Source organism: Zea mays, chromosome 5 (assembly GCF_902167145.1).
Source record: "Zea mays cultivar B73 chromosome 5, Zm-B73-REFERENCE-NAM-5.0, whole genome shotgun sequence".
NCBI lineage: Eukaryota > Viridiplantae > Streptophyta > Magnoliopsida > Poales > Poaceae > Zea > Zea mays.
In genome coordinates, this window is record NC_050100.1 from 208179303 (window position 1) to 208195227 (window position 15925).

Below are 15925 nucleotides of genomic sequence, written 5' to 3' on the forward strand. Positions count from 1 at the left end.
TATGCTACGATGAATGAGCGGGTAGGCCTGAATTTATGGTTGTGTGTGCCAACGGTTGGACGATCGAGCTTGCAACCGTGAAGCGCGCGCATGCATGCACCAACGAGGAGGTAGAGTTTGCATGGTCGAGCGAGCTTTTCTCTTGGCCACCAGTTTACTAATTGGTTCCATAAGTCGAAGGTGACCATGCATGGTAGCTCTGCATGCAAAGCTGCTCGTATCGTCGCGATACTTATGCCATGGTGCTACTTTGGCTAATGGTGAAGCGAGGACTCTCCTTCTTCTCACTTTGAAAGGGAAATAACCTCAACATTTCCTATAATCGATTTTGGTGTTTGACGTCTATCACAAAACCATATGGACTAATTAGTTTGCCTAGTGGACATTTTTCCCACGTGCATAAAGTTCACATAAACATACAAAGAAAAGGACTTGAGTGAATTCTATAAAGTTTGGAGCACACAAGTTCTTGTGTTGCCAGTAGCGCACCGGACACTATCCGGTACCCTGGCTGAGCACCTCGCGAACTGGTCACTCTCGGGTTTTCTCAGCGTTAGTCCGCTAAAATTCATCGGACTGTCCGGTGCACCACCGGACTGTCCGGTGCGACAACAGAGAAACGATCAACTTCGCGCAACGGTCAACTTCGCTGACTACAGGGCAGTCTGCAGCGCAGAAGTCAGAAGTCAGTCTGCAAAGTCAGAACACACCAGACTGTCCGGTGTGCCATCGGACTGTCCGGTGCCACAAGAAGACAGAAGACTTCAACGGTCAATGGCTCCAAACCCCAACGGTCAGCTGATGTGGCACTCACCAGACAGTGAACAGTGCAGTGTCCGTTGCACCACCGGACTGTCCGGTGTGCCCATCGACAACAACAGTTGGAATAGTGGCTGGGGCTATAAATACCCCGACCACCACCATTCAAGCCATCCAAGCATTGCAACTTCCTCATTCAATACTAGAGCAAAAGAATGCACTCCAAAGACACAATCAAAGCATCAAATCCTCTTCAAGCTTCAAAATCAAGTCAAGTGATCAAAAGTGCTTAGTGACTTGAGAGAGGGTGATTTGTGTTTGTTTTGTTGCTCTTGTTCCTTGGTTGCATTCTTCTTCTCATTCTAAACTTCTCAAGTGTTTTGTAAAGCAAGCAGGAGACACCTAATTGTGTGGTGATCCTTGCGGGGTCTTAGTGACCCGCGTGATAAAGAAGATGCACATAACCGGTCTAAGTGAAAGTGCATTCATCCCTTTTGTGAGTTTTGGTGATTTGGATAACAACACATTTAAAGGTCTAACGAGTTTGCTAAGTGTTGAACAGGAAATTCAGTATGATGAACATACTTGAATAGTGTATAATGATCAGTGAACAAAGGTTCAACACAAGGTTATATAACCAATGAGACAATGCAAATGGATATAATATGATCTCTATATTGGTTTGAATATATGGACAAGACCTGAGAAATCACTACATACATATGACCAGAATAGAGGACAAAGTGATTTAGAGGATTGGTCAAGCCAAAGAGAATAAGATATGAGGAATCGTGAATTGGCTTGACCATATTACTGTCAGTCCATATATGCTTCTATGAGAATCAAACTAGAGCTTGATTGATCTTGACAATTATATCTAGAAGACATTCAAGCAAGGTTCACAATATGGAAGAAATGATTCTCTCAATGGATGCTCAATTTGATGTGACTCAAGAATGGCTTGATAGGGTGAAGATAGCAAGGAAAGGGCTTCGAGGAACTAAGCGAAGGTGAAGGTCAAGCGACGGCTTGTAGACCGAGGTACCATGGCTAAGGTGAAGAAGAGAGTACTTGCACTAAGTCGATGAACTAATCAACTATGAAGAGTTATAACATGTTGATGCATCAGTAAGGTGACTTGAAGCCATGATTTGAACTCATATAAGGTGATATGGTACAAGTCACTGGGTTTGATTTGAGTTTGCTTCAAAAGGTGAGACAAAGATGTTTGTGATCCTTATGAAGCAATGCCATGGAGAAATCACACATGAGACACCAATGACTCAAGGAGTTTACTTCATTATATTTTATTTAACTTGAGTATAGGAATCGTCGTACTATAAAGGGGGATCCAAAAAGAAGGTTGGTGTTTGCCAAAGCTCAAACCTCTCTATTCAAAAGCTATTTTTGAAAAGCAAAAATCTCTTTAACGTTCTATGGTTGACCGTGGTTAGGGTTGAGAAACCTAGAGTGTTCTTGCTGAAAAGGAGCTGAACTTCTTCAAATGCAGCTGAGCTTTCCAGCTGAACTTGACTTCAGCTGAGTTGAGCTTCTTCAGCTGCAGCTGAGCTTTTCAGCTGAGCTGAACTTCAGCTGAGTTGAGCTTTCTCAACTTCAGCTGAACTCAACTTCAGCTGTGAACCTCTTTGACCATACACCAGCTGAACTTGCCTCCGGGCAGTTGAGCTGGGGTTTTCTCTCCTAAACTCACTGGTCAAGACCAGTTGAACTGGTCTTGAGGGGCAGTTCAGCTGGTCTCTGACCCCTCTGACCTCTGACCAACAGTCTGCAAGTCAGACTGGCAAACAGGTCGCCAGAGGTGTCAGGGGCGGTTCAACCGCCCTGGGGGGCGGTTCAACCGGTCTGGTCAACCCTGACCAGTCTGCAGGTCAGTCTGCGCGTTAGTCTGCCAGTCAGACTGGCAGACAGGCTGCCAGGCCTGCCAGGGGAGGTTCAACCGCCCTAGGGGGAGGTTCAACCGGTCTCAGGCAGAAAAATCTGCCCAACGGCTAGTTTTGAGCTCCACCTATATATACTACCTCCTACCTCTCTCCCCAAAGCAGTGAGCACGATTTGAACTCCATTTCTAACCCAAGAAACACCTCCCTCTCTCTCACACATCTCTTGCCTCTCCCATTTCAAATCTTTGGAGAGAAATCTTTGAGTGAGCTTGAGAGCTGCGGTTTTGTGCTTCATCTCTAAATCTCTCTTGCTCTTCTTCTTCATTCGAGCTTTGGTACTACATCGAGTTCTTTGTGGATTCATTACTCTTGGAGCTTCTAGCTCCTAGACGACTAGGTGTCTCTTGTGAGTCTCCAAATCTTGTGGAAGACCACAAGAAAGTTTGTATTACCCGCTCATTTGAGCAAAGATTATTGTGTGGGCTTGACCTTTGTGGTCGGCAAAGGGAGGATTAGGGTTGAAAGAGACCCGGCTCTTTGTGGGCGCCTCAACGAGGAAGTAGGGCACCTTTTGTGGTGTGACCGAACCTCGGGATAAATCTTGTGTATCTTGTGTTCTTGCTCATTGTGTTTGTTCATGTTCTTCGTTCTCTCACCATTGCGTGGAAGATTTGTTTATATCTTTTGGGTGTGTGGATTTTGAGAAGTGCCCTTCTCAGATCTACTACTTTGAACCCTGTGGATCATTTAGAACATCTCATTTCCAAAGTTAACTGGGTGAATTTCGAGATCAATTCAGTTTTACCCAGTTTGCTTCTAGTTTTCGTTGAAAAAGTTTTAACTTGCCTATTCACCCCCCCTCTAGGCAACTTTCAATTGGTATCGGAGCATAATCCTCGTTCTAACGCTTAACTGCGTGAGGAAAGATCATGTCGGGGGGACTAAGAAACGAAAGTGCTTCTAAGCTTGAAAAAGTTGAGGTTGCCTCGACTTCATCTTTTGGTGCAGATGTTGATCCTAGGGCAATAGACCTTGCCATGAGAATCGCCGAAAGGATGTTCCTCAAAATGAAGGAAGATGAGGCGAAGAACATTATTGAAGAAGAAGAAAATGATCGATGGAGACCAAACGACGAATCCACCTCTTCACAAGGTTCGTCTTTCAAATCCACTTCTCATATGTGCTTTATTGCTAATGGGAGTGACAGTGAAAGCGAAAGTGAGGATGAGGAGGAGCAAGAAAGTGATAGTGAAGATGAGGATGATCTTCAACAATTCTTCGCTCAGCTAAGCAAGAAACATCGGATGAGCTTGCTTAAACTCATGAAAAGAGCGGAAGAACAAAAAGAAATGCTTCATAAGCAAGAAGACTTCCTCATCAGAAAAATTGAAGACTTAGAGAAGTTGACCAAAGAGCATGAGAAGCTAAAGTGCTCTCATGATGATTTGGTCCAAAGGTATGAAGACATTTCAATTGAGCAAATTAAAGTTGTTAATCATTCATCATATATTGCTCAATTAGAAAGTAAAAATGCTATGCTCAAGAACACAATAGAAAAGCTAAATATTGAAAATCTAGCTTTGCAAGAAAAACATGATATGCTTGTGTGCTCTCATAATAAATTGATGGATTCACATATCATGTTAGAAATGGCTCATGAGGTTGTGTTAACTAATTTGAAATCATACCAACCTCACACATGCACATGTACTCAAGTAGAAACTATATTATCATGTGCTAACAAATGTTGCTCTCAAGAAAGCCAATCTTCCATTGAGCTAGAAATTTCAAGAATTAGTGATATTTCTATCACACAAGAAAATAAAGAGCTCAAGGAAGAAAATGAGAGGCTAAAAAGGAGCTTGACTCAATTGAAGGGAAAATGTCATGCTCAACCTTCTCAAGATAACTGTGATAATATGGTGAAAAAGCATGAGAAGGGGACAACTGTGGCATGCACAAAACCCCTTCAAAAGAATACCAAGCTTTCCAAGAAGGGCATGAGCAAAATCCATGGTGAGAAAATTAATGCTCATATGATTTGCTCTAACAATGTACCTATGTGCTTCAACAAAGAAAGATCAAAGAGAAGCGATAGGAGGTGCTATGGATGCAAGGAGAAGGGCCATGAAATTGATTCATGCCCCCACATGAAGAATCAAGACCTTGCACGATCAAGAAAGATGACCATCAAAAAGGATGAAAGCAAAAGGCAAATGCATTGCAAGGACAAGCATCGCATTTGCTACAATTGCCGTGAAAAAGGTCATCTATTCAAGGTTTGTCCAAAGGGTAAAACTCCTAAGCCTAACTTGTCAATACATTCAAATATGCTTAGGAGACCCAAATTTGACTCTTGTGCTAGAAAGGTGATGAGTTCACCACATTCTAGGACCAAGGCTATTTGGGTGCCTAAGTCCTTATTGGCTAACCTTGATGGACCTATCATGAGATGGGTACCAAAATGTACTTAATAAGTTTTGCAGGTACCCAGAGATGATATGAAGCTTTGGGGTGCTTGAGCGGTTCAACTCAATTCTTATCTCAAGCTATCAATCTTACATTGTCTATCCTTTAAGATTGACCCAAAGATGAATTGAGTTGTTATATCACTAACTTCATATTCATCTCTAGCAAGAACTTGTGTTGTAGGGAATAAGGATTAACCTTTGTGGGAATCAAGCAAAAGGCCTACAACCAAGTGATATCCAAAGGATGGTAACAATTAATTCTTAAGTGCACATTGCTTTTAATTGGTATATTCCTTTGTGTCTTTTGTAGCCACATAGGAAAAATGAAGCACTTGAGAATGAACTTAAAAGATTTTACCTTGCTTTGGAAAGGATCTAATTATATGGTAGATTGCAAGTTCATATTTTTATATTGTGACAATCTACATGCTTTAAATTGATTGTATGTATCTTGTGGCATATTTCAAGTTAATCATCATATTATTGCCATGACCTAGACATAAAGAATATTATCCCATGTTCTTAAATGAATAGAGTGCTAAGTAAGAAATTCAAATTCTTATAGCACTTACCAAATGGGGAATTCTCTATATGACTAGAGTTGTGAGACTAATGTTTCTATCTAAGTGTTTATGTAGTCTCACAACATGAGAATGTGTTTCCCAAATGGAGTGTGCCATTCAACATTCAAAGAAGATCCAACCAATACTATGTGATGTATTCATTCTTGTTTAAATTGGTTTTGAGTCTTCTCCATTAATCACTCACCATGCTATGAATTAAACTTGCCATGTAAACTTAATTAAATAATCATGCTACTTTCATCTTTTTTACAATTGATGTTATGCATGATGCTTGTAAGGGTAATTTAGTTCATATCATGAGGTTTCCTTGTTTTAGTAACCTTCTTGTCATTCATATACTAGAGGTTGCTAAATAGGAAACTATTGCTTGTGTTTCAAATGCAATCTCTATTAATATATTTCATGGAAATTCATAAGTAGAGATTGTGCACTTTCAATTGGTAAAAATCACAAGCATTGAAGGTTAATCTTCACCTAAAAGAAAGGTTAGGAATGCTCAAGGCAAAGGTATTGCTTCAATTGGTAGTTGATCAATTGTAGTTCCTTTCAAGTGGCATTCTTTCAATTGGTAATAATCTATTCTATGGAAAGAAATGCCAATATAAAGGTTAAATTCCTTTTGGCTTAAATTTGTAAATTGGTGCATATTGTTAATTCACTCCTCCATGTGCATTAACTTAAAAGGAATTTAATTTATGCCTTTATGCCTCATAAATGATGATTTGTTTGCCATTCATATATATATATATATATCATTCATTAAATACTTCCTTGTACTACTAATACCTCTTTTCAAAGTGTTTTATCGACTAGTTTTAAAAGGAAAAGAGATAACAAAGAAGGAAGTCTCCACAAATGATGAAAAGAAGAATACTAAGGAGACACCACCACAGATAGTAAGATCTGTCAAATTGGTATAACAAATGGTACATTCTATATGGTGGTAAGTATTCTTAGGCATAAGTTAATTCATTGTAAATTTGTCATGCCTTGACCATGATATGTAATATACTCCTCATGAGACTCTTAACTGAATTGAAAGTGCATGTGGCAAGTCATTCAAATACTTGATGCACATATCTAGTGGGAGAACATTATATATCTTGTGTCATAGAGAATAAGTTTCACTTGAGTAAGCTATACTAAGACAATCCAAAATGATAAATTTGTATCTCATTCATATGAATTGTAATCTTTGTTTTCTAAATAGCTACTCTTGATGCAGTTTAAAATTCCCTTATCGTTAATTCTAAAAGTGCATAAGAATCCTTTTTGTTGATATTCATCACATACATATGCACTAACATGGATATAATTTTTAAACTGTAAAAGGTACAATTAGTGATCCATACTCTCTAAATTTTGGAAACCCATATTTTGATATCTTAGAAATCTACTTCAATCGATATCATATGCTTCACATTGAATTGGATCACTAAGTTGTAAATTCAATACATAACTTGTCTTTATGATATGAATGCTTGTGCAACTAACCTTGATAAGCTAGGTGCACCCAAAGTCAAGGTAGGTTCATCATCAAGAAGGCAACACAATGATGTATTAATAAAAGGAGAAAAGGCTCCTATTCTTAACTCTAGTTTTTATCTATGTAATTAAATATTGACTTGAAACCATGTAAGATGGTTGTCAAGTATATGTGGGTGCCTACACAAAGAGAAAGGCCACAATAAGGATTGTGTGGGTTCTCAAGGCTCATCTCAAAGGACCCAATTCATATTGGGTACCAAGATATGAAGCTTAAACTTGTTTTGCAGGATCACTCCTTCAATGAATCAAGTTGGGTGCTTGATAATAAATGAATGAATCATATTTGGAGATAGTAGCAAGGGTGGTAACAACTGAATCTCAAGTGCATATTATTTTCAAATTATCTTTTTTGTGACTTGTGTAGCCACTAAGAAAAAAGAAGCACTTGAGGATATACATCAGTTGTTGATTATGAAATAAAGGTCTAATTGGAAGTTGAATGAATATTATCATATGGTGAACAATCCAAAAATATGTGACGTATTCTCTATCTAGTTAATTTGGATTTGATTCTTCTTTATTAGACACTCACCATAATATGGATTAAGTCAGCCTTTTAGACTTCATTGAATAACCATGCATATTATCCATGTCATTCAAAATATATTGTGCATGTGGTTCAAGGCAAATTTAGTCCATATTATGAGGTTTCTCTATTTTAGCAACTCGCTTGCCTTCCTCATATAAAGGGTTGCTAAATAAGAAATTAGTGCTTGTGCTACTAATGCCATCTCTTGTGTTGAGTTTATCCATAGAAAATCTATGTTAAGACATGGTGCTTGTTTTAAATTGGATAAATCACAAGCTTAAAGGATACTATTCAACTAATGTAAGAAGAAGTTGATAAGAGGCCAAGGTATGAAAACTTCCTCACCTTCAGTTGTTTTAGTATTCTATCCTCAGTGGGATGTACCATAGTATAGGTTAAATTCCTTGCAATATAAAATGTTCAATAGTGCATATAACTTTGACATCAACTATATGTGTGCACTAACTTAAAGGAATTTAGTCTATCCTTTTTGGGTTTCAAGAATGATGATTCATTTTCCATCCACATATAAGGATTATCATTTACCCTCCCTTGTGTTTCTAATGCTCTCTTTTCTAAGTGTTTCAACAAGGCCTTCCCAAGTTCTTTGAAGATGAATTCAAAATCTACAAATATAAGAGTCTTGGTTCTTTCAATCATTGAGTTTCAATAGGTCTCATATCAAGTATGATCGAATCAAGAAAAGATGAAAGAAGTTCAAGATCACTTGGTTGGATGAAATCGTAAAGAGAAAAGAGATCACAGTGATTCAAGAAGGGAGTTATTATTTTTTTGTTTTTTTGTCAACCAAATAATGAAGATGTAGTGACATATTTATATGATATCCTTCATTATGAGGTTTGAGATTTATATCAGCATGCTTTACCCTTCAGGATTTCAATTGATATACTTTCAGTTCTTAAACTTTCAATTGGTTCATTTTCATCATCTATGAAGGCATGTTATGTTCAACCAAGATATAGTGCAAACATCTTCTTCAACCTCGTATTGTTGATGTGCATAAATATACTTTGTGTACTCTTGCAAGCACAAATTGAGGGAGAGTTTAGCCTATATCTTGTGAGACTAATGATTTCTTTCAAGTTCATGTTGTGTAGTCTCACACCCTGGAGAACATCAAACGAGGATGAATGGTTCCATAGAAATGAAAATGAGTTTCTCTTGATCGTTTAAAGAGGATAAGTTTCTCTTTGAAATGTCAAGCCTATCAAAAGCTAAGATAGAAATTCATGATTATAATGAAGACCATGTGGCGTTGAACAAAGGTGTGTCACTCCATGAACTATTGTATTACATTTGTGTATCTAGGCTCTCACATGCCAGTGTGCATGTATATGTAATATCTTAAGTCACACCATAAGGTTGCACTTGTGGTGACGATTAAAGAATCTCTAGATATTTGATTAATACCTCTTGTGGTGATATCATAAGTTAGTCTTAAGTCGTCTTAGTGAGGTATGAGTCAAACATTCTAACTTCTCAAGAATCTTGGCTTAAAATATTGCATATCATGTCTATTAGTATACCTTTTGATTATGAGTAATTCCTTCAATTGGTGCAATTTCATATTTTCATACTTTATTTATACCAAGGTTCAAATTGTAGAACTTAATCCCCTGGCCTCATAAGTCCAAGTGCATAAGCTAAACAAGTATTCATCACTTGTATGCACACATTTAGGGGGAGAATGGTTTATAATTTGAATCTTTGAGACTAACTTCATTTTCAAGTCTATTATGTGTGTAGTCTCAAATTAGAAAGGAACCTTCGGGCAAAGACAATCGCTTCCACTGCAAATTTTTGATGGGTATCAAAGATTCTTTGCTCCAATAAATGTAACTTCTATACATTTCATAAGAGAATGAGTTTCTCTTGTATATGCTACTCCAACGTCATCTAAAATTGGTAAATATGTATCACATCTTTTTGGATTACAAATATCTGAAGTAGCATAGCTTATAGATTCTCCTGTCTAGAACTTAATTGATTAAATAGTGCACATGTTCCTTATGTTGCATGATTATGTTCAGTTGATACTCCTTTTATGCTAATGGTACTTTAAATTTCAAATAAGTACTCTCAACATATATCAATTGAATTCATATATATATATATGTGCACTAAAACTTGAGGAGAACTTAGTGTAATATGCTATTAGTGATCTATTTATCTATCAAATTGTATCAATTGGTGTTTTTCAATTGATATTTTTCATACATGATCACTAGTTGCATAATCCATACTTGTGCAATTTTTATGTTGCCTCTTGTTGTGATAAGAAAATGCTAGGTGACATCTAGACTCCAGGTATCAAGATTTATCTTTCAGTTAGTATGACAATCTTCATTTGATATCTTGGACCTATGCCACAATTATGCCAACAAGAGCTTGCAAATGAATTCTAAGTCCAACACAAGTTTGGAACACCCCCTTAAAAAGGTAAAACGCAAAGGTACATCACTTATGACACTTATCCATTACCTTTGTGCCATATAAGGACCCCTTTCATGATAGTGTGTTCATATCTCTCTTAATCATAATTTCTATCCTTTATATTCTTTTTATCCTTTTTTGGGATTTATGACAAAGGGGGAGAAATTGTGCATTAAAGCTTACCTTTAGTCTTATGTAACTAAGTGTTAGAAGACTTTTAAAAAGGGGAGAAATAATTAACAAAAAGGGAAGTCATAAGAAAAACATAAGATGAAGAAAGTTGATAAGTGCATTCCATGTCATGAGCATCACGTTTATTTTATGACACACTGCACCCTATGAATAGTATGATATAAGTTGTCTATACTTTGACCTAAATATGTGCTTTTGGCATTTGAGTACAAAAGTGTTATTTTTCTGAAATGCACATATTTAGGGGGAGGAAACTATATCATAGGATTTAAAATCTTATTTATCAAATCTTATGTAAGCTTTAAATGTGTTGTCATCAATCACCAAAAAGGGGGAGATTGAAAGTGCATTCATCCCTTTTGTGAGTTTTGGTGATTTGGATAACAACACATTTAAAGGTCTAACGAGTTTGCTAAGTGTTGAACAGGAAATTCAGTATGATGAACATACTTGAATAGTGTATAATGATCAGTGAACAAAGGTTCAACGCAAGGTTATATAACCAATGAGACAATGCAAATGGATATAATATGATCTCTATATTGGTTTGAATATATGGACAAGACCTGAGAAATCACTACATACATATGACCAGAATAGAGGACAAAGTGATTTAGAGGATTGGTCAAGCCAAAGAGAATAAGATATGAGGAATCGTGAATTGGCTTGACCATATTACTGTCAGTCCATATATGCTTCTATGAGAATCAAACTAGAGCTTGATTGATCTTGACAATTATATCTAGAAGACATTCAAGCAAGGTTCACAATATGGAAGAAATGATTCTCTCAATGGATGCTCAATTTGATGTGACTCAAGAATGGCTTGATAGGGTGAAGATAGCAAGGAAATGGCTTCGAGGAACTAAGCGAAGGTGAAGGTCAAGCGACGGCTTGTAGACCGAGGTACCATGGCTAAGGTGAAGAAGAGAGTACTTGCACTAAGTCGATGAACTAATCAACTATGAAGAGTTATAACATGTTGATGCATCAGTAAGGTGACTTGAAGCCATGATTTGAACTCATATAAGGTGATATGGTACAAGTCACTGGGTTTGATTTGAGTTTGCTTCAAAAGGTGAGACAAAGATGTTTGTGATCCTTATGAAACAATGCCATGGAGAAATCACACATGAGACACCAATGACTCGAGGAGTTTACTTCATTATATTTTATTTAACTTGAGTATAGGAATCGTCGTACTATAAAGGGGGATCCAAAAAGAAGGTTGGTGTTTGCCAAAGCTCAAACCTCTCTATTCAAAAGCTATTTTTGAAAAGCAAAAATCTCTTTAACGTTCTATGGTTGACCGTGGTTAGGGTTGAGAAACCTAGAGTGTTCTTGCTGAAAAGCAGCTGAACTTCTTCAACTGCAGCTGAGCTTTCCAGCTGAACTTGACTTCAGCTGAGTTGAGCTTCTTCAGCTGCAGCTGAGCTTTTCAGCTGAGCTGAACTTCAGCTGAGTTGAGCTTTCTCAACTTCAGCTGAACTCAACTTCAGCTGTGAACCTCTTTGACCATACACCAGCTGAACTTGCCTCCGGGCAGTTGAGCTGGGGTTTTCTCTCCTAAACTCACTGGTCAAGACCAGTTGAACTGGTCTTGAGGGGCAGTTCAGCTGGTCTCTAACCCCTCTGACCTCTGACCAATAGTCTGCAAGTCAGACTGGCAAACAGGTCGCCAGAGGTGTCAGGGGCGGTTCAACCGCCCTGGGGGGCGGTTCAACCGGTCTGGTCAACCCTGACCAGTCTGCAGGTCAGTCTGCGCGTTAGTCTGCCAGTCAGACTGGCAGACAGGCTGCCAGGCCTGCCAGGGGAGGTTCAACCGCCCTAGGGGGAGGTTCAACCGGTCTCAGGCAGAAAAATCTGCCCAACGGCTAGTTTTGAGCTCCACCTATATATACTACCTCCTACCTCTCTCCCCAAAGCAGTGAGCACGATTTGAACTCCATTTCTAACCCAAGAAACACCTCCCTCTCTCTCTCTCACACATCTCTTGCCTCTCCCATTTCAAATCTTTGGAGAGAAATCTTTGAGTGAGCTTGAGAGCTGCGGTTTTGTGCTTCATCTCTAAATCTCTCTTGCTCTTCTTCTTCATTCGAGCTTTGGTACTACATCGAGTTCTTTGTGGATTCATTACTCTTGGAGCTTCTAGCTCCTAGACGACTAGGTGTCTCTTGTGAGTCTCCAAATCTTGTGGAAGACCACAAGAAACTTTGTATTACCCGCTCGTTTGAGCAAAGATTATTGTGTGGGCTTGACCTTTATGGTCGGCAAAGGGAGGATTAGGGTTGAAAGAGACCCGGCTCTTTGTGGGCGCCTCAACGAGGAAGTAGGGCACCTTTTGTGGTGTGACCGAACCTCGGGATAAATCTTGTGTATCTTGTGTTCTTGCTCATTGCGTTTGTTCATGTTCTTCGTTCTCTCACCATTGCGTGGAAGATTTGTTTATATCTTTTTGGTGTGTGGATTTTGAGAAGTGCCCTTCTCAGATCTACTACTTTGAACCCTGTGGATCATTTAGAACATCTCATTTCCAAAGTTAACTGGGTGAATTTCGAGATCAATTCAGTTTTACCCAGTTTGCTTCTAGTTTTCGTTGAAAAAGTTTTAACTTGCCTATTCACCCCCCCTCTAGGCAACTTTCAATTGGTATCGGAGCATAATCCTCGTTCTAACGCTTAACTGCGTGAGGAAAGATCATGTCGGGGGGACTAAGAAACGAAAGTGCTTCTAAGCTTGAAAAAGTTGAGGTTGCCTCGACTTCATCTTTTGGTGCAGATGTTGATCCTAGGGCAATAGACCTTGCCATGAGAATCGCCGAAAGGATGTTCCTCAAAATGAAGGAAGATGAGGCGAAGAACATTATTGAAGAAGAAGAAAATGATCGATGGAGACCAAACGACGAATCCACCTCTTCACAAGGTTCGTCTTTCAAATCCACTTCTCATATGTGCTTTATTGCTAATGGGAGTGACAGTGAAAGCGAAAGTGAGGATGAGGAGGAGCAACTTTCACTAAGTGACCGATTGAGAGAGGGAAAGGGTGGGAATAGACCCAGCCTTTGTGGCCTCCTCAATGGGGAGTAGGTTCCTTGGAACCGAACCTCGGGAAACAAATCACCGTATTCACTTGTGTTGATCTTTATCACTCGATTTGTTTCTTCCCTCTCCTCTCTCTCTCTAAAAGTTCACTTGCTCACATTGATCTGAGTTTAATTTGCTCCCAAACTTATCTGTATTGATTGAGCAACTCATAGCAAGGAGAACTATCTTTCGCTCTCCGAATTCAATATTATTTATCTCTAACCCTAACCCTGTGCGAAGTGCGTGTTCAAAGTATATAATTTTCAGGTTTCGCCTATTCACCCCCTCTAGGCGACTTTCATGCTTCCTATGGAAGAATGTCATTGTTGCCACATATTTTTAAGTCATTATATTGGAGCAAAGTGGCGTAACCATGTCAACCTCTATTATCCGTGGAAACGATCCTTCAAGGATTGTCGCAAGTTAATTGGTATATCAAATGTGCGAATGTAGGATTTAAACATAGTGTAATCTTCAAGACTCCACATCTATATGAATAGCTAGAAAGATGACTTGTCTAGGCAATTATAGGGAATTGAACCATAAACATTCGGGGTACTCCAATTATACAAAAAATGTAATTATGAGATTCGTGTTGGACAAACAACGTCAAATTTAACCAAATTTATATTCAGTATTGTTAATATTTATATCAAATATATTATACTAGAACTTATAATACATAGTGAAATGAACTACGAGCTTTCCAAAGAACCCCAACGTACTTCTTTGCTAAAGAAGACTATTTTGTACGTGCATGCATAGGCAACTAATTCTTCTAACTAGTTGTTATAACATTTTATTTTATATATTAGTCAGTTGTCAGTATGTTACTATGGTTTTCATATTCACAATATTTATAATATACATTCTTTCTAGAACATGAATAAAAATGTGTTCAGTGGTTAGACGCTAAGCATAGGAGGAATGGTTCTAACCCTAGGTTCTGCATTTTTTGGATTTTCTCATGGGAGAACTTAATGCATAAAGGGCGACATCTTAATTAATGTTGGAAATTGTACAAGTAATGCATGCAAATGGTGAAGACAGAAGTTTTATCTCATGAGTAGAAAGCTCATGTTATGTAGCACGAATGAACACCTTAGCTTCGACCTTCAAAGAACGGCCAACACACATTAAGGATGGCCCTACATCTAGAATTAGCATGTACTATCATATATTTCAATTAGTCATAAAAATATGTATTCTATTAAAATGTAGCAATGCATGATAAAGTTAGGATTACGTAGGAGATACATGGACAACACAACATTCATGGATCCTTTTATAAAAATGAAGGCCAATCAAATATTTCATTAGGCACTTATTATATAACTTGTCAATCCATTTCTTAACTCTTCTCTTTTAAACAACAGCAAAGTCTCACTCTAGCTATATATGGAGATGGAGAAGATGGAGAAGGAGGATGACGCCATTATTATTGGCGCCAGCATCACTGTCGTAATAGGGTAGTGGTAGCAAATAGATATCACGGTCCAATGCATGCATGTGTAATGCATTGCTTGGGATCCAACCCAATCTAGTATAGCTAGCATAGGCCGGCTTAAAGTATTGTCAGCACTAAAGTTAATTATTTGACGATGTAGGCGGTGTTGGCCTTCCAGTTGGCAGGGATGACATCGTCGTAGACGGTCTTGGTGCCTCCCTCGGTAGTGAGGCGGACGGTGAGGGGTCCCTTAAGCGGTTTGTCACTGTCCTTCCTCCAGATGGCGCCCTAGGAGTGCTTCAGGGGCTCGTACGTGTCGGAGCCCTTCTCCTTGATGTCCACCGCCACAATGTCACCGTCGCCGTCGACGTACTTGACCAGCAGCGCCAGGTAGTTGGGGCCACACCCCTTTTCAAGGTGGAAGGTGACCTTGGAGCCGTACTTGCACTTGACCCTTCGGAACTGCATGTCGATGATGCCCGCCTTGCGCAGCTTCTCCTCCTCACCCTTCTTGGCCATGGCGCCGAACGTCGTGCCTGCCAAATCGAAGTGGTACGCCGCGATAGGCTCATAGTTCATATCCGTGATGTGCACCACCACGGGCTTGCCGGAGCACTCCACAAGCTTATCGCACTTGATCTCGAAGCAGGACCCACAACCCAGACCATCCTTGAAGATGGGGATGTTCCCGCACGCGCCCATGCTATTGAAGGGGGGCTTGTTCACGTCCTTGTACCCGCAGCCTCCGCCGTTGTCGTCGGGACCGGCACCCGTCGGCTTGCCATACCATGTCGCTTTAGCGTCTAGCCAGTCCTTGCCATAGGTGGCCGTGATGTTCTTGCCAGGGGGACTTTGGGAGGACCGCACCATGCACCGCTCACCAAGAACGCCAACGCCACAGCCATCGCAACCTGTGCCTGCATCAACGACCACATGGTGCTCACATTCACAACCATG

The 15925-nt window shown here is 39.3% G+C and overlaps 1 pseudogene; it reads right to left on the reverse strand.

Annotated features, from left to right (window-relative positions):
- Positions 1-14853: 14853 nt before the first annotated feature.
- Positions 14854-15925, reverse strand: LOC103627599 (expansin-B10-like; annotated as a pseudogene).